The following is a 20,657-nucleotide window of genomic DNA, read 5'->3' as shown; positions in this document are numbered from 1 at the left end:
TATAGAATTATTGTAGAAAACTGGATTCAAAGCACATATTAACATATCCTTTATATAAAAGTTCTTTTACTAAATGTTTGGAAAATTTAAGGCGAATCGAAGTCCTACTACGTACAGGAAGCGGAAAGAGATGAGGGTTCATGGGGTCACACTTGCGTCACGACTTCTCTCTGGGTCATCCGAGTCTGATCTCTCTTCTCTGACCTCATCTGACCCGGAGACCGTGACACAGTTACCCGAACAAACCCGGCGACCCAGAAGTAGCAGAAATATTGTCTCTGTGTCATTACTGCAGAATTTCATAGTTAATTAATTGTGTTGGCCATTGGAACTCAAACATTGATTTGATTGATTCCCATTGTGACAATACCACTTCTAGAATATATCAAATATAAATATCCGAATGTAAATGTCATAAATAAATAAATAAATTATTTATTCCTACAAGATTGTTATGAGCCTTAATAGAAATGATAATACGAACGAGCTGGGATACAATATTTGGCGTGCTTACAAGGCGCGCACCCACAAATTATTGTTAGGATGGACCCGAAAAAGTATAAGTAATTGTTCAGTAATGTTACATATCTTCTAAGAAGAAAATAATAGAATTAGATTGTTTTTATAAGAATAGAAAAGGTGCAGATGAAGTGTAAGATCATATTTTTAGCTACATCAATAATTTCTCTACTGGACAATTATAGGTTTGTTATGAAAGCGTTTAAATGTATATAGAGTTACGAGGCTTTATGAGTCGTTTTTCTTGGCAAAAAGAACTGTAACGGGACACTCGTATCTTGACATGCTGCAGACGTGGTTGATACCACAACTTGAAGAGGACTCCCGAGATTTTATTTTCCAACGGGATGGAGGTCCACCGCAATTCCATAACGACGTCAACGATTATCTGAATGAACATCTTCCACAACGTACGATAGGTCGCACTGGTTCTGATGATGAAGCGTTGTTAAGATGGCCTCCGAGGTCTCCTGATATAGACTTTTTTTTTGGTCAAAGACCGCACCTTTCTTCCGCCAGTGCTTCGAGATCTGACGGACCTGCGAGAGCGAATCACAGAGGCCTTTACTGTCGTTACAAGAGACATGTTGATTCGAGTATGGGAAGAAGTGGATTATCGACTAGATATCTACTGCGTCACGCAATGTATTACCTTGCTTTCGTAGATAAAGAATTCTAATACCACATTAGAAAGCCCGAGAATAAATTTTTGAAAAGGGTAAAGAATCAGAACGAAGAAAATAGGAGAATCTACGGACATTATGTCGTCTGCTACAAGTTCTTATATTCTCGGATCCTTTGTACTAAACTTAACTGATCTATCAGCTGATTTACTATGCCACTAGAGCACTTTCATGTATTAGAAAATTGACATAAGCCTTAAATGTCACAAATGAAATAGAATAAAAAATAATTTTTATTTCTAAATCTTTGCTTCGACTACCCAATAAGAAGCCTTCGCTTCCTCAATTGTGCATCCGTTATTCAAATGTAAGACAGAATGGGAATATATATGGAGTCTTCAGCTGATCGAAAAGACGGCGGACATTTGTTTCTTTTAATTTCTTTTTCTACAGAGAGGAGACGGCCTGTAATTATAATGGCGTTACTTGTGGTTAATACCCCTGAAAAGATTTATGCGGCATTTCGAAACAAATTTCAGTTGAGAGGGCGAAAGGCGCAAGAGAGGGCAGTGGGATTTAAAACGGGAAGCCGACTGTCAGGTTTTAATTTCCGTTTTGACTTTCTTTTGTTTCTGCAAAGCGCCATTTGAGGGGAGACTTGAGATTTTGCCAAGACGATTTTAAAGTGGCTTTTTGAAGAGAACGAAATCTTTTGTAGAAGTCGGAGGTCCTCACTCGTATTACTGAATTTTTAGTTTACCTTTAGTTTTAAAGAAAGGTAGCTTAAGAAACAGAAATAAAAATGCTTCTTAAAAAACTCTAAGTTCTTGCATAAGTTGTTCAATCATTTATTTTTTCTAGTATCAACTATGTTTTATGAATCGCAATAAACATGTAGTTGTGTTGAGATAGCGATGGAAGTAGCATAGCCAATGGAACGACGAGAATACAATTGAAATAGTTTGATAAATACGATTAAAGAAGGTAGAAAAATAGCAAATAGATCGATAATGCAAATAATTAGCCAAATAGGAAAGATATCGGGAAGGACCAGGGATGGACATTTTATCTTAAACTTCGCTCATACTCACCTGATTTCCATATAATCACGCACTCGCCCTCAGACTCAAATAATACGAGGCACATCCAGAAAGTAAGTTTCCCACGCGTGCCATAGCTAGAAACCGTATGTTGCGCGAAGCGACTGCGCGTACGTACGATACAGCTGACGATTGAAATCCATCGCCAGTTGTATCATCGCAAAAATGTCAATGCTGACCCTGTGCGCATAATGTTACGCTAATAGATGGTGCTATTTTCAACGTGTACTGACTTGAACTGCCAGCTGGAAAGAATCTATGTAAATATTTGATACATTGATAGATCTATGTATGGTTCCTTGCCTGCGACGTTGCCACATGTTGTAATTCGTGCCTCGTAATTGGGATATATAGATTTATTTTTACTTGTAGAATAGTGCTTTGTAGTCCGTGAGCACCGTTTCTAGAACACCCTATATATATCCCAATATGAAGTGGATTTTAATATTTTACTAAGTCTCAAATGAAGAGTCATGCAACATTTGCATGTACATTTGTAACTAGCACTTAAAATTGACTTATTTCCTCCTATTTTCGGCCATCTGGGAATAAGATTTGTTAACTAGCGTAACAAAATAAATATTTGCTACTTGAAGGTAAAGTTCTCGGTTTGCGGACAGTAACCTGCCAAATAAGCGTTGCAATTGGCTAGAAGATTTTGTTAAAGTTAGAACTCTTTCTTTTGTTCTAAGAATTTCCGTGAGCTATCATTGTTAAAGGGAAATACTTGCTGCAGTTGAAATACTCCAAACCTTTGAATAGTAAAAATCAAAGCACGAAAGAATGTATGAAGTCATAAGCACGCTTTACTCGAACCCTATGAACTCTTTGATCGCTCAGCTTTCTCATTACGAGATAACAGGCAAAAGCAAACAGAATAATACACACAGTATTCTGCGTATAGTGTAGGATATGACATATACCTTCCAACCTTGGTGCTCTTTGCAACTGATCGATGGGTCAGCGGCACTCGTCGCTGATAGAAACAAATTCTCTCCCACACATACGGTAGAGCTTTCTCTCTCGCTCGCTCGGCGGGAATTTGAAAGGCGTTCCGGCTGAGTTACTGCCTTTGGAGACCTCGTGGAGTCAAAACGAAAAACGTAGCAGCATCACAGACAAGGGATGGGAGGGTTCCAGTTCAATCGATAGACAAATCTAAATTTCCACAACGAGAGCGGAAGGGTTTTTGTTTCAAACAACAAGGCTCCAGTAATTACATAACTGGAAGCAAGGAGGAGGAGTTGAACACACTCCAGATAAAGTTACCTAACAACCAACTCTAATGAAACTTCAAACCAATATCCATATCTTTTATCAAACCGTCATCGTATGACTTATTATTCCCGGAATAACCTTCCTAACGTGTATTCTTTTTTTCTTCTTTTTACAAAGAATATTCAAAAGAAAATCCTACAGCACTAATTTGCTATTTTCCAGGAAGCCGATGATAATCGAACAATATAACTTTATTATTATTATTATTATTATTATTATTATTATTATTATTATTATTATTGTGGTGGATATATTAATAATTGGTAGGTAAAATAATATAAGTGTATAAAAATATTAATTTAAAGCAATTATTAACAAAACCAAACAATCTTTAACTTCAACTAAAATCAATTAAAATAACTTAAATTTAAATTATAAATCCAATACTCTATAAATAAAATAAAATAAAGAAATAACTAATAACCACACTGCCCATACAAAGCCCTAAATCATTTATTAATTTAATTATTATAAAAATCAAAAATAAATTATTTAACAATATATATTAAATATAGTTATTTAACTAATTATCTAATTCACTATCATCAAACCCAAATTAACCAAATTACAATAATATTAACATCAAATAATTAACCACAATTATAAATCATTAACACCAAACCAAACACCACATGGTGGATAGTGAGAGGACCAAACACCACATTATTATTATTATCATTATACTACGGAATAATTATTTCATAAACATCTTCAGGTTATAGCATCTAAAGCTAAGAGAAATTTCGCACTCATTAAATGGCTGCGTTGAAATTTTAACTCAATACATGCAAGGTTCTTTATTTATGTAATGTACGGTCTCACTTAGAATATGCAACAGTTATTTGGAATTGTGAACCTAAATATTTTGTAAACTCTATTGAATCTGTTCAGAATAATTTTCTTGTGTGGTTAAAATGGAAATTTAAACAATATAACACTATGAGCTTAAGTGCTACATGCGAGGATCTTATTAAAACTTAGTGACAGACGTAGTCTTTTTGATTTAAAATTATTCCATAATCTATTACGTAAAGGGTTTCATTTAGATGATTTAATTTCGTTAAGAGTTCCTTATTGTAGTGCCAAAAAATTTACTCCTTTTGTTTGCACGAGGTTATTTTCCAAATCTTTTATTTATAGGTGTATTGAGACAGCTAATAAATTCCATTCTATTATAATTAAGATCTATTACAATCTAAATTTCCAACCGTTCTGTCATCAATTCCTTAAACCTTTTAAAAGTTGTTTGTCTTGTTCGGGTAGGTGCCTCTAACATGCGCATACATTTCTTTTATTTTTATGAGTGCTTGTCTTATATACAGGGTGTTTCAAAATAACACCGACAACGTTTGGGAGGTTACTCTTCACCCCAAAATAAGCAAAACGTATAGACCAAACTGGATGCAGAAATCTGTCACTTCGAAGTTACAGGCTGCCGGAAACATGAAATAATGAACTTTAAAGGTCCCTAGCTCCAAAACTATGAGACCTACCGTACTCACATCTTGTCTCGTCTCGCTAATGAGACAGCTTCAAATGTCGTGAGCCTCAATAGAGGTATATACTGTAGTTCTTACCATCAAGGCTGAGACCTGCACGGTCGAATTTTTGAGCAAAAACATGAGCCCAACCCAGGTAGTGATCTCAACCGGCTCGGCTCGGCTCAATCGAGCGAACTCGGTTGTAATGAGCCATCGACTTGGTTCAGTTCATCTCAGGTGAGCCATCGGCTCGAGCCGGCTTGGTTGGATAAGCTGTTGACTCGGCCCACATCTCGGTTCGGATCGATAGTGAGTGAGCTGTGAGTCGAGCCGGTCAAACCGTTGACAACCGTTAAGCCCGGACCTAGCAGATTTGAACATGTTTGGCCGGCGCCCTATAATTTAACAATTTTTGGCTCTAGCCCGAATACTTGCTTCTACGGAACTCACACCCAGAACCTTGTGAATGATATATTTGTCTCCTGAAGACTTCTCGACGATCGAGGTTTGCAGTCAATTAGTTTTTAGTATTCAGATACTAACCGCCTATCTTTCATGTTTATACACGGTTTTATAATAATAATAATAATAATAATAATAATTATTATTATTATTATTATTATTATTATTATTATTATTATTATTATTATTATTATTATTATTATTATTATTATTATTATTATTTTAGTAGTACTAGTATCATTGATAATAATTATATTGCCTATGTAGGATAGTTGAAGAGAGTACTTAAAACAACACACAGGATTTGACTCATCTTGGTTCTACTCGACTCGAAACTCGACCCATATTCGAGTCGAGTTAGAGGAAATTTTTCGAACCGAGTTCTAGAGTAGAGCTCAAAGATATCTGTTTCAATTCGAGTCGAGTTTCAAAGAAAACTCGCTCGTGCCCATCTCTAATCAATAGCATTTTCATTAGTCAACACAGCATAATCGAGGGACGTAAAATTGAAAGATTTCATTTTACTTTTTATTTTATTTTTAAGAATGCTTGATCTTTGTGCTTAGGAGAAAGAGGAAGAAATAGTCCGTGGGAAGAGACGGAGTTTTCCCCACCCCACCCTTTCTCACCGCTATAGAAATGAATAGAATATGTCCTTCTCCCCTCTTTTCATTGAGTTGAATTGAGTTGATTTTAACGACCCCTTCAGTAGCGAGGCTATATGGGGACGGGACCTACTAATTAACGTGGAATCCGAACTACCTGGGAGTTCACGCCGGGAATCGAACCCGGGTTTCCCACGTCAAAGACGCGCACGCTAACCGCTTAACCACGAAAGAGCTTCCTCTCTCTTCATGTCTATACCATTGCTTTCTTTCTCTCTCTCTCAGAAAAAAAGAAGAAAATATTTTATCACCTCTTCTACTCCCAGTCTGGAGAGCTAAGAGGAAAGGGAGGAAATTGTAAAGCAGAGTAAACTTATGCAACCAACATTATATTTTTATTGTGCGGGCTTACATAACAGCAGGATAAATACCCGAGAATGGAATGGTTGTGGCGAGTTTCCTTTAAGAAGATTCTTCTTGCTTTCCTTTTGAAACGAAAACAAAATTAGATGAAATCTTTAAGTTTTACGTCCTACGCTTATGCCGGGTTGACTAAAGGAGATACTGTTGATGAAAAATGAAGGAAATTGTGGAATGAAAGAAGTGAAAGGACACGGAAGAACCACGAGAAAATCCACGCACATGGTGCTTGTCCACCACAAAGCTCACTTGGCGCGAGCTGGGATCGAACAAAGGACTCCATACACCAGAAGTTCTACCACTTTTTTTAAAAAAAAAACTTCTTGACTTATTTTTTTACTTCAACCACTTTTCAGGACTACTAGACACAACAAGGACACAAACACAGAAACATCGAGGACAGTTAAAATACCATCCTTGCTATACAGAGGGACTCGAACCCCCAATGGGCTTCACCTCACGATCATCAGCCTAACGCCTCAGACCGCTCAGCTACACCCACCGGCTTCCAATGAGCTTCCGCAGTCCCTTGATCTTTTATCCAGGTCCTGAATTACAATCTGGCAACGAGGGTGTTTACAACTATTGACTAGTAAAGCCATTTTCTGATGACACAAGATAGCCTATTACAAATAGTTTATTACTTACTGTTAGGAATATTTGTGGTGCCATTGTTAGGAGGAAATGGAGAACAATAGATTTCAATTTGCTTTTTAGCAGTGTACTTCTTTAATTTATTATTATTATTATTATTATTATTATTATTATTATTATTATTATTATTATTATTATTATTATTATTATTATTATTATTATTATTATTAAGTGTTCTATCTTTTGGCAGGTCCTGGGACTAATGATTTTCTTTTGGGAGGGGGATTTGAACCTGTAAATGTTTCTTCCACGTTTCTTGTTCTTCAGCTTTCTCTTTAAACTCGCAATACTTGCTTCTATTATTCCAATCATCCATTAATTGTCTTCTTCTTCTTCCTATTCCTTGTTTTCCTTCTATATTTCCTTATATAGCGGTATGAAGACAATTCCTCCTCAAGATGTGTCCAATCCAATTGGCATTCCTACGAAGATGTTGGCTAAGAGAGTCCTTTTTTTTCTCCTACAACTTCACTGCCACCATATCTGTTACTGTTATCACCTGTCCGCCACTGGCAACAGTTTGCTAATAATACTTTGTTTTCGCTTATGTTTTATGCGCAGAAGTGTATGATTTTCTTTGTGCATGATTTGCATATATCACAAACATTAAATGGACATTAAATTTTGACTTCTTTTCCATACGTAAGTAATTGCATACACACTTACAAAAAAAATTGAACGCGGCAAAATTGCAGTATGTTGTTTGTGTGTGGAAAATCATACATGCAGCACCGCACGAGAGAGCCATATGTATGAAATGTCATATACAAGGCAATCTACATGTAAAAAAAACTCTAAATTATTATTGACAACGAACGAAGTGTATATTTTAGTGTCATAAAAAAAAAATTCACTTCCTCGATTTTCTCGAAAGAACGCAATAGAATTTAACCTTAAGCATGTGTTATTCAATTGGGTGACATCTAGCGACTCCTTATCTTATAGTTAAACGAAAACTGAAATTTAAGAGTTATTCATAATTTTTGGTTTATATCTTATTAATAAGGAGGCGCTCGAGTTGAGTCGAGACAGAATTTTCCAGACAAAATTCGAGTCGAGACACAGCTCTTCCAATAGGAAAATATGTATTTTTCGAGTCGAGACATCACTTTTACAGCATATTTTCGAGACGAGACTGTCTCAAATCTTGTCTCGTGCGCATCCCTACTTGTTAATCATACTCGTTTTGATGTTGTTTCTTAAAATTAAAGGGTAAAATTATACTTAATGTAGTACAAAACTAATTATTTGTTTTATGACATTCTACGATTTGGTATCTAAGCACATCATCGCAACACAGCATAAAAATCTTTGAGTTTAACGCCCACGATTATGCCATTTAGGTTAAAGGGGACGGAGATTAAGGCATGAGAATGAGGATGGAAAAATTGGTGTAAAGAGAAAATGGAAGGAAACGGGAGTACGTCCATCACAAACTAATTTGGCCGGGGTTCAAACTAGGGAAACCAAGCATCAGAGGTAAGCCCTCTACAACTGAACCACCGTAGCCCCTCTCCCCCAACACAATATCTATATATATAAAAGAGAACGTACAAATCCTTTGTTAGCTCATCACGCTAATACGGCTGAACCAATTTCTTTCATTTTTGGGGGGTTATTAAGATTTGGACCCTAGATGGTTTTTATCATATCACTTTAATTTTCAATTACCAGTGTCTTGAGATAATTGACCATTCAAGTGTGCATAACGTAGAAATCCTTTGTTAGCTCATCATAGCTAAATCTAAACGTATTTATATGCAACCCACATGACCGTGTCACTCGGCGGGTTAACATAAATGACAGGCGATATAATGTTAACATTTACTACAATCTTCTATGGTTTTTATCATATCACTTGAAAGAGAAAAAGTAAAAATTATCTAAGTAACAAAGTTTATTGCGTTCCGGGGTGACCCCAGCGAAGCGGGGTGAACGCTGCTAGTAGAATATAAACCAGAATACATTTACAGTTGGAACAGTGTAATATTTTAGAAGTATTACTACCAACCTGCCACCAACATATTTTTATATAGGTATCAAGATTTGCTAGCGTCATGTCGAAATGTTTGTTGAGCTTATACTTTAATAAATGGCGTTGTTATAGAATACTATTAGCTTTTAGGTTTACAAGAAAGTAGTTTTTCTCGAAAATTGCTCATGTTTTCCATTCACTCATAGGCCTACCATGTTGTCCACGACAATAACATCTCTCAATTGTTAATATTTCATCTTTAAACCTTTTTCCTTCTTATACGCTAACAATTTTGTAAAAACTCATTAGTCTGTGAAAGTACTTTCTCTTAAGTATATCTTTTTTCACTGAAATAAAGTAAGCTCCATTATTGGCTTTTTCAGTGTTTTGGAGTCATTATTAAATTTGCAAAACTCGGAATTCCATTATCATAGCGCCCCCTAAATTCTCTCTAACCTTCCCCCTAAATAAAGAATGCTTTATTTTACAGTTACTCGTGCTTCTAACCTCTAATACAGTCTCTGACTACAGCCTTCATTAAAACGTACACTTCTTTGCAATATACACTTCTAGCACAAATATTTAATGGCCTTCTCAATTAAGTGTTTCAACTAGTTTTTTTTTCATCCAATAAGCATTAATTATATATTTTTTTACATAATAATCATTATCCTCCATTTGAGAAATGGGTGTTTCACTTCAGACGCAAATTTTGAGCTGACCGTGTTTCAGGGGCGGATCCAGGGAGGCGATCGGGGCAATCGCCCCCCCCCCCAGGAGAGAAAGCTTTTTTATTTTATATATATAAATAAAAGCCATCCCAAAGTTTGGAGCCCTTAAAAGTAGCAGTATGACAAAATGGTGTCTTCCCACTTGCGACACTCCTATTAGCGACAGGAACTGTTAACTGTCCTATGAGCGACCGATTCGATCTGTTAATTGTCCTATGAGTCACCGATTCGTTCATACTAAGATAATGGAAGAAGATAAGGTTCTCTCTTCTTTAACTTGTTTCATGCTAATGTGATTTAGAACCTAACAAAATGTACTATGAAAAAATTTTGCTCTACCTGAATTTAATACCTGAGAATGCTCTCATTACATTAACAATCTTTATACGTTTTTCCTAATATTATATTTTTGAATTAATTTCCATGAATACATTGACTCTATCAAGGGAAAAACTAATTAAATACTTAGAGTAGCTCCGCCTTTGTCTATGATTCTAATATAATTAAAAATTTCATGTTAAAATTATACGGAACATAAGTTTAGATTGAATATGTTTATGGCATAAGAAAGAAATCAGAAAGAGCTAGGGGCGCCCGAAGAAAATTTTCTAGAGAGGGGATCTCTATGGTTGCTGTATCACTTTTGGTATATCTGGTATTTAATATACGTGGCTTGCTATATTACGTATACATTTTTGTGAGCCAGGGGGGCGACTCCTGCCTTCCCATCGGGAGCCTATGGAAAAAAGGTGTTCACCATTTGAGGATGTCAAAGAAATCTAAAAACATGGTGTATTCGAAGAAATTATTACACAAGTTACAAATCTCTCGCAGGACTTAACAGTCCGTCTAGTTATAAGGGATTATTTCAGATCGCTACACGACAAGCTTTTATGTATAAGTCAAAACAAGGGAGGAAGGCAAATTAAGCAATTAGTTTACGTTTTAGTAGCTTACAATAGGAGGAAAGGTAGTTTAAAGAGTTTGTTTACCTTTTGGATTGTTTAGAGTGAACTGTATTGTAATTGGTGGGATTGGTTGAGAATAGCCAATCAGATGTAAGGAATCTCAAAAGCGGTCTTTCATCATTGACATTTTTTTTTTTTCATTTTATTCATAGAGTCTTAGGAAGTCAAAAAAAGTAGATAGTTGGCAAACTGTTACACGTTTAAGTTTTTCAAAATAAAATATATTACTGTGCTTAGTGAGTAATTACATTTGAATCAAATTAAGTACAGAAAACAGAGCTTTTTAAGAAAGGGGATATTACAACTGGATTTTGAATAATTACATAGGAATATACTTTTCATGGAAATATCCCTGTTGTCTCGTTAAGTTATTTGATATGTTTTATGTGAAATCTAACTCAAAATTAAAATAAGTTTTATTTGCACTCACAGTAGAGGAAAAATATATTTGACGAACAGTATCACTGGAACGTACATATTTCATACCAAGGTTGTTCTGGCGCTAATAACGCCAGAGGCAAACCTATTTTACGAGATGGAATCATATAATCTTCCATCATCTCAATGTAAATGAATCGGTCGCTCATAGGACAGATAACAGTTCCTGTCGCTAATAGGACTGTCGCTTCTGGGACTAATTCTGACAAAATACCCCCCCAGAAGTCGGTCCTGGATCCGCCCCTGCCGTGTTTATAGGTTATGTTCAAAATATCTAAATTCTCTCACATTATTCGACGTTGTAAACAGACGAAAACGTGTAAAAAGTGGCACAAATGATTTGTTCAAACAAGCGAATGACTATTCAAGAGCTTTCTGAAGAACTAAACATCTCATATGGTTCTGTGAGAAGCATTTTAACCGCCGATTAAATGGGCAAATGGCTTCTTTCTTCACAAAAACTTGTCGTGCCATACCTTGCTTTTGATAAAGGAGTTTTTGGTCGGAAAAATATTCCTGTTTCTTCACATTCGATGTACTCTCCAGATATTGCGCTATGTGATTTCCGGTTCTTCCAAAAAATTAAAATCGTTCTTAAGAGTCTTCATCCCGGCGAAATTAAAATACTGCTAATTTTACAGTAATTATGTGATATCTTCAAATAGATAAAAGATAATTGAAATATGGAACAAGAGCGCCCTAACCAATATTATTTTGCGTGAGGTACCGTTATCACAAGTCACCTAGTGGCTTTGTTTTCAGCTGTTTAGAAACGCGAAAATAAATGCCGATTTTCAAAATGGCTCGAAATCGAAAGCAGATAAGTGAGTCGTGATAACGGTTTCTCATGTAAAATAATATTGTCTAGGGCGCTCTCTTGTTCCACATTTCGATTATCTTTTATCTATTTGAAAATATCACATAATTAATGTAAAATTAGCGGTATTTTAATCTCGCCGGGATGAAGACTCTTAAAGGAAGACTTTTGTCACCATTCCTAACATTGAGAGGGCTTCGACAGAGCAGCTTAACGCCCTTTCAAAAGAAATTTTCCAGAAATGTTTCCAGTCATGGATTCATCGTTGGAATAAGTGCATTGCTAGCCAAGGACAGTACTAATTCCATGTAAGATCATTCCATACCTTGTTTCTAATAAAATTATTCACCTTATTTTTTGATCACACCTCTCATATGCAGGCAGTGGCGTAGCACACTTTTGCGCCCCCCCCCCCGCAAAGTATAGAGAAGGGGCCCTAGTTGTAAAGCCGACAGAAGTAAGGTTGAAGTTCTACTTCTTTAAATCTTTATTAATCGCAAGACTTCGGGGCCCCCTATACCTCGCCCCCCCCCCCCGCACTGCGGGGGTTGCGGGGGCAGCTGCTACGCCACTGTATGCAGGTAAAACTAAACCCCCCCTTTTTTTACGTCGATCAAAAATTAAAATTTAGGATATTTCTCAGCAAAGAAGTTCGAACCATAAATAATAGATGGCACTAGCTTTCACATAACGCATAAAAGTCGATCTCTGTGGCAAAGCGGGATAGAACTTTTTTTTTTTCAGGACCTTCAATTAATCGCAGCAAGCAATTGTGATCATATGAACCAAACGGATGACTCTGGTTGTGAACATTATTAACGATCCTTCCACCTCAAGACGTACATCTCAGCCCTTCAAGCCTTTGAGATTCATGTGCTATCTCTCATGCCATACTTTCTCCCCCTAACTCTACATTATTATCTAAGTTTTCACCATTATCTTTAGAATTGTAGTTGAGAAATGCTATAACTTTCTTTTTTTTTTTTTTTTTTTTAATCCTGCGTGTTATTAAAAGTTAGTTTACACGCAAATGAGGCACTATATCCACATACGACACTTTTCTTCAAAGTGTATTAATACTAAAGTATGTAAATTTATGTCCATGTTATTCGCTTAATGTTCAATGAGCTACAGCTTTCTTTAATAACACAACTTCCATTATTGTTTTCAAGTTTCCATTTCTGAGAAGTTGAGCCAAGGTGTTGAGGGGAGAGAAAGTGATGGAGCACTTAGACCAGAAAGCACAGACTATAAATACGAAATAGACTGTTTATGGCTGCAACTTCTTTGTCTACAGCGTCTTACTAATGAGCATTTTCCATATTTTATCGTCTGGTCAGTAATGCAACACACGACTTCATTATCCTCATTCGCTTCGTGAAAAAGTCCGTTTTAAAGAAACGTTTTCCTGGTCATAAATGCGAAGGAGGAAACCGAAGTCTTCTATTCGCGAGGGAACAAGGGTTGCCATAACGAGAACGAAGAAAGTGAAACAGGTATCAACAGCGGCTGAAATGATGATTTAAGCACGTAAACCAGAGACTTTATCAAAAAAAAATTTAGAATCCACAGCTAGGGGGGCTTAGGCTCGTAGCATAATAAGAATAAGAAAAATAAATTCTTGTTTTGTCTATTTTTTTTTTTTTTTACCAATGTGTCAGATTTCGTTGTATAAACTACCAGAAGGAAAAAGAGTTTAACCGATTCATGACCGGAGAACGGTGGCTCAGTGGTAGAGCGCTTACTTCTGGTGCGATGGGTCTCTGGTTCGATTTCTGGCCAAGTAAGTTTGTGGCTGACAACATCGTATCAGTGTGTTTTCTCGGGGTACTCCTTTTTCCTCCCACTTTCTCATTCTACTAATTGTTCCATCATCATTCACTTGCCTTGATTATCGTCTCCTTTAGCCTAGCCTATTAACTAGCTACGGTCTGAGACTAATATAGTATGTTCCTATGCTCAATAACTCTTTTAGGATTTCTACTTTTTGAGGTACACCTTAGACTTTCACTCAAACAGCTACTGCTTCCTTACTATTTATTGTAGGATCATGGTTCATACCTCTTCTTGTACCACTTGCTTGTCCGTATTATACATCAAAACAAAAAAATCGGGCAAAACCGGGAGATTTTTCCAAAATCAATGATATGACTTTTTTAAAGAATACACTGTTATGTACATATTACGTGTGCAAAATTTCAATCTTTAATCTTGAAAAGTAAGATCGGAAGAAATTTTTGAAAATCTGAAAGTGACCCGTTTTTATCTTTCATATATATATATATATATATATATATATATATATATATATATATATATATATATATATATATATATATATATATATATATATATATATAATGTACTGCGCCATTCCTATTTGACCTAGAATCATGGTTCAAACGCCATTTTCTTTAGTATAATGAGCTCTTTCTAACGTTACTACTCACATGTCCATACACCTGAACCGGAAAATTAGGGGAAAACCCGGATTTTTTTTTATTTTTTGAAAATCCCATCAAAACAGTTTCTCTCTCTGCCTCAAGCTTGGTTTCACGTCTAGAACTGATTTTTTTTTTTTTAATACGTTGTTATGTGCATAATATGCGTGCAAAATTTCAATCTTGTATCTTGAAAACAAAGGACGGAAAAATTGTTGAAAGTCTGAATTTAGGCCCTACTGCATCATTACTATTTGACCTAGGGCCACGGTTCAAACGTTATTTTTGTAACGTTACCACTCACATGTCCATATCATACACTTGAACCGAAAAAGTCAGGAAAAAACTATTTTTTCTGGAAAAATCACCCCCTCGGAACACTTGCGCCCCTTGGGCCCGGCCCCAGTTTCGTGTAGGGATCTCAAAAAAATTTAAAAATACCCAAAGGTATACACAATATGTACGCAAAGTTTCAAACTGATACCTTGAAAACTAAAGGCATGAATTTTTTTTTGAAATTTGCCTTATGAAAAAAATAAAAAGTCACGCGCCTCCGCCCTTACTTGCCGCCGCCAAGTTGACCGTCTGGTTCCAAAACGCATCTGGGATGTTCTTTGATCTATAATAAAAAGTCCGACTTAAATGCCTGTTATAGGAATTAAATAAGCGGTCAAAGACGATACTACACCATGGTAACAGAAGTTACCAAAAATCCTAAAAGGGATAAAGGATTTTTTAAAAGAAAACAAATAAGCATAAGCAAAAATATGTAATATTTTTTAAAAAAACATTTTATCATATTCCGCTGCATACTATTAGAATATTATAATGCTTGTGTATACTAATGGTAATATTTCCTTTATGCTTAATTAATCCATAGGTAGATGTAAAAATTATACAAAAGCAGACGTTGACTACAAAATTATTACAGCGCAATTTATATTTATGTTAATTCATATTCAAGTCAAACGAAATGAAATCTTTGAGTTTTACGTCCCACGAATATGCTCTGTAAGTTAAAGGAATCGGTGATGATGAGCAATGAATGAAATAGTGGAGTGAAGAACGTGGAAGGAAACGGGGTAACCCCGAGAAAACCCACAAACACGGTGTTTGTCCACGACAAAGCTCACTTGGTGGAAACTGGAATCCAACAAGGGAGTCCAGGCACCAGAGGTGAACGCTCTACCACAAAGCTACCGCCGCTCAATTCATATTCAATTTCGTTTAATTAGTCCCTATATCTTTAATATCCAACACACAAGAATTGAAAATCCAGTACAATTTTAGGACACTTTAAAGATATTGAACAAATGTGTCCTTTGCTTGTGAAGGAATTAAGCTGAATGTTTAAAGTTTGTAAGATTTTAACAAAATGACAGACTGCAAGAATCATAGCACAGCTTTTCTAAAGGTAGGGGCCGCGGTGTCTCAGTGGTAGAGCGTTCACCTCTGGTACTTAGGGTCCCGGGTTCGATCCCAGCCCCTGCCAAGTGATCTTTGTGGTGGACCAAACACCGTGTGTGTGGGTTTTCTCGGGGTTCTCCCGTTTCCTCCCACTTTCTTCATTCCACCATTTCGTTCATTACTCATCATCACCGTCTCCTTTAGCATAACCGTAGGACGTAAAACTGAAAGATTTCATTTTCATTTTCTAAAGGTAAATCAGTTGTAACTAATATATCTGTAATATCAGATTATGTTTTCCACACAATGAAACATAGGTTGCACACAAATTTTATAATGAATGCATTGGCAGTAGCAAAAACTTTAACTCAATAGATTATATACTAATTTTAAAGAAATTGTAAAATGTGAAAGTATCTCCATGTGTGTGTAAAAATGTTGCAGTCATTTGACTGGTGAAACACATGAAATTCAGATTAAACGTTTTGTTAGACTCATCTATTATTACAAATGGAATACCCCAAGGTTCTCCACTGTTCTCTTTTCCCCAATATTTATGAATAATTTACCAACGGTTTTAAGCCTCTTAATTATTTTACATTATGTTATCGACATTTTAGAATAGTAAACAATACAAAGAGGAATATTCTGCCACAAGATGATTTACATAGAATAATTGTGAGTGTAAAAATAATGGCATGAACATCAGTTGAAGACCTGAAATGCAAAATAATCTAAGTACTAAAAACTGGTCTTCGAGAAAATTAAGAAAAACATAGCTACTTTCACAAGATGAAAACGTTTAATGCAAAACATGTTGGTCATTATGCAGAAAATGCAAACTGAACAATCCCAAAGTTTTCAGCATTTTTAATGAAAGTCTTTTAAATATAGAAAATGATATTAGAATAAGTTTGCAGACAGATCTAAGTCCAACAGTGCCACTTGCTGCTTAGCTGCTTAGCTCAATCATCGTGTTACACAGTTCCTTTTTCTTGTTGGCTGACAAAAGAACTGCATCTGGCAACAGTTCTAGTTCTGTTGAAGCTATGTCATTCATAGAGATGTTTTTTCTTCAGTACATAGCGTTTTCGTCAATCACAAAGCTCATTAAAACTTTTTTTTATATATATAGCATGTAACCAGGATTATTCTTGTCAATCTTTATCCATGAAATTTCAGAAATTCGGAGGTCTTGTGTTTTTAGGTACTTTGAACAAGCCTCGTCAAAATTGAAAAAATTGGGTCATGCTCAAGGCGTGGAAAGTTTTGACGTTCTTGTGATACTAAAGATTTTCTCTACATCTGCGACAGTCTACATCTTGGAAACTTTGGCTTTTTTTTTCTCAATAATGGCGAAGTCCCTGTCTGCTGCATAAAAACTACGCCCTGGCACCAGGAATTTGTGCTCTATAGTCTCGAACGACACCAAAGACACGAAACATGTACAGGAAAATCAACATTCGGTTTTTAATTTGTTCAGCGCAGTTGTCGCTCCAAATGACCAGTTTCTTTTTATAAGATGATAGTTAACTTGTATTTATGGCTTGCAGAATGCTTGGCTTGGAAATCAAGAATAGCAATATTTTCTCTATTGAATTGTGTATCAATTATTATTTTAACCAAGTAATTTGAACTGCAACAACGCCATCTATTTGTAACACACTTACACTGAACTAACTAACCTCTTCAGAAGGTGGTTTCCTGGCTGGTATCACCTTCTTGTTTTGTGTTGTATAACACTTTCCACTTATCCTATGCATTTTCTGTTTCTTTCTAAAGTCTTTTTTTTTTTTAACTTCTGATTCGTCGATTAAAAAAGCTCTGGTCTTATTTAGATCATTGCAATAAGCCATTTTACTGTAATTTATGACAAACACACAAGCGAATGACTGCTTAATAAAAACACAAGACGCTTGCATGGCTACTAGCACTTACATGTTACAGAATCCTAAAGTACTTACGCAACATTTTTTATAAAGAGAGTGTGGCTACGGGCATATAGTTTGAAGTACTCACCAACTACTTGTACAAAAATTGTTGCTAAAAATCCACAGGATTCTGAAACATGGATATTTGAATAGGGCACATACTAGTTCCTAAGTGAAGTCTTGACCCGACTACGGTAGGTTCCATAGTTTTGGAGCTATGGACCTGTAAATTTCATTTTTTTTTTTTTTTCATGTTTTCGGCAGCCTATAACTGCGAAAGGAAGCATTTGTACAGTCAGGTTGGTCTCTACTTTTTTTCTTATCTGGGTGTCAGGAATCACCTCCCAAACGTTGTCGGTGTTGTTTTGAATCACCCTGTATAAAGTAACACAAATAAATCCTTAGGAAACAACTGTGAATATAGAACCTAGTGAGGGTAGGCTACTGGTTACCATTTTCGCGGGAAGTCTCTCTTCAGAATCCGGTGTCGGGTCATCCGGACTGAGATTTTTCTCAGGAATTTTCCTTTGTTCCACTAGACGAATGACGTGATATTACTTTTAGATAAAGACTCACGCCAACTTCCTTCTATTTCCTTCTTCAACGTTATTATGTTAATTATTTGATTATCCCAGAGTAAATTGGCTTCACAAGCTGCGTCTAGAAGTTTGTTAAATAAATAGGTAACTCCTACGAAAGAAATAGAATCGTAATTTAGTACGAGATTGATACTGTTAGAAAAATAACGCCAAATTGTTGAGTGAAAAACACACTGATCTACTGAGGGTCTACTAAATATGCTGTAGGCTAAATCAGTGACGTGCACAAGGGAGGTTTTTAGGCTTTAACGCACATAGATACCCTTAAGAAATTTATTATACAAAAATATTAAGAAATATATACAATCATCTAAAATGATATGTATTTGGAAGCTTAAATGTCCCTTCCTTTCTATGAAATTTTAGGATTAGGACTAAGAATTAGATTTCTGGGCTTTCGGCCTCTATGGCCATTTAGCCCATCACTAGGATTAGGATTAGGAATTAGATTTCTGGGCTTTCGGCATCTAAGGCCATTTAGCCCTTCACTAGAATTAGGATTAAGAATTAGATTTCTGGGCTTTCGGCATCTAAGGCCTTTAGCCCGTCACTATAATTAGGACCCACCCAACCAGGTACATTCTAGGAACGTGCCATTTAAGTTCCATATGTACCGTTTACGTACCTGGTACTTGAAAAATGTACATTTCATATGCATAGCACGTGTCGCTAGGTACGTGCCTTTCGAGGAATTTCTGACACTTGAAAGGTACTTGTACATGCTTCACTGGAATGTGAGGAATGTGAATGGCACATACCCCATGTACCATGGCATGGTTGTGCGTAAGTTGCTTCGTATTGCGACTAGGGTTGCCAATTTAGCCACTTTGTGACGAGATCTGGCCATTTTGAGAACGTCGTTAGTCACATAATTTCCAAAGAGCCAATAGTGGCTTTTTAGCCATATGCTTTTCACTTCTATAGCCACTTTCTGGGTTTAGCCACATTGTAATATATTGTGTGTGTCATTTTGCAATTTTCTGCAGTGTTTTCTTTCTTCTTGCATGCAGTATGTAATAAGCAAATACATTACATACAAAATCAATATATTGTCAGTTATATATGGTGCTTATTGGGAAAAACACTCCCCAAAAAAGTTCACCTTAGACTGGAGAAATGGTTATCCTTCCTTTTCCATTATTATTTGGCTATGAAACAAATACCGGAGACATATACAACCGCTATATACAACAGTGTGGTGTTGGAATGTGTAATGATTAGGATGTGATGTTTTATTTTATTTTTTTTGAAAGTTCGACACTTCCAATGTACCCGTAAAAATGTACTAAAGAAATAGTGCCCATGTTTTTTAAATATTCAATTAGAACTGGACAATCTACATGAAATTTGCAATCGATCAGTGAAAACGTCATCTTTCTAGAGCCTGTAGTTTCTGAGATCTCATTGTCGAGAAACATATATGTGTATTTTAAAAGAGCTCCAAAGATGGCAGCACAATTCATTTGCATGTATTTCGGAGAAGGCTTACTAAAGGCAAAGGCCTTTGAACAATAATTTAAAAGGATAAACTTTGTGAAAAATATTTATTTCAGTAATTTATTTAAACTACACTCTTTTAAAAATATTTGTCTTTGTTATAAACGTGAAATCACAAATAACCGTAAATCAAAGGTTTGAATGCTAAGATTATAGGTTAGAGCTCGGTCGCTCGTAAAGGAACTGGCCACCTGGAATCTCTAACCAGGTTAAAAAATAGGGTATTCGTTGCTGGCGAAGAAAAATAACCAAGTCACTTAGTGTGTCCATCCCCAATTGTTGATTTTATTCGCGATCTTCGTACATACGGTTGGAATACTTGCCTCTTTGGGGTTTAGGAAACAACCGTCGAATTGTATTTTCATACCTCCACGGAGGTTGACACTTTGATTTGATCTTAACTGTCGACAACCTTGCTATTCTCTAGGCTTACGATTTATTTTGATAATCTCTAGTGGGAGAGATTAAGGGTTTCACTCGAGTGGAGACTGCGTTACCGTACACATTAGTGTACATATTTTTGGAAGCTTAGCTTCATCATTCATTCATTTCATCTTTTCATTTCGTCACACCTTTTCACTCATTACCTACACCGTGACTTATGGCGTCCCAACCTGTCATTGGACAACATTCTGGCTTACCACCTATAGCACCGGAACCTTTTTGCTCATCTGGGAAACCGCTTAGACGACGTTGCCATTCTCTGGAAAG

Source organism: Thermobia domestica, chromosome 8, assembly GCF_964235325.1.
Source record: "Thermobia domestica chromosome 8, izTheDome1.hap1.1, whole genome shotgun sequence".
Taxonomy (NCBI): Eukaryota; Metazoa; Arthropoda; class Insecta; order Zygentoma; family Lepismatidae; genus Thermobia; species Thermobia domestica.
Note: the sequence above shows the minus strand (reverse complement) of the source record.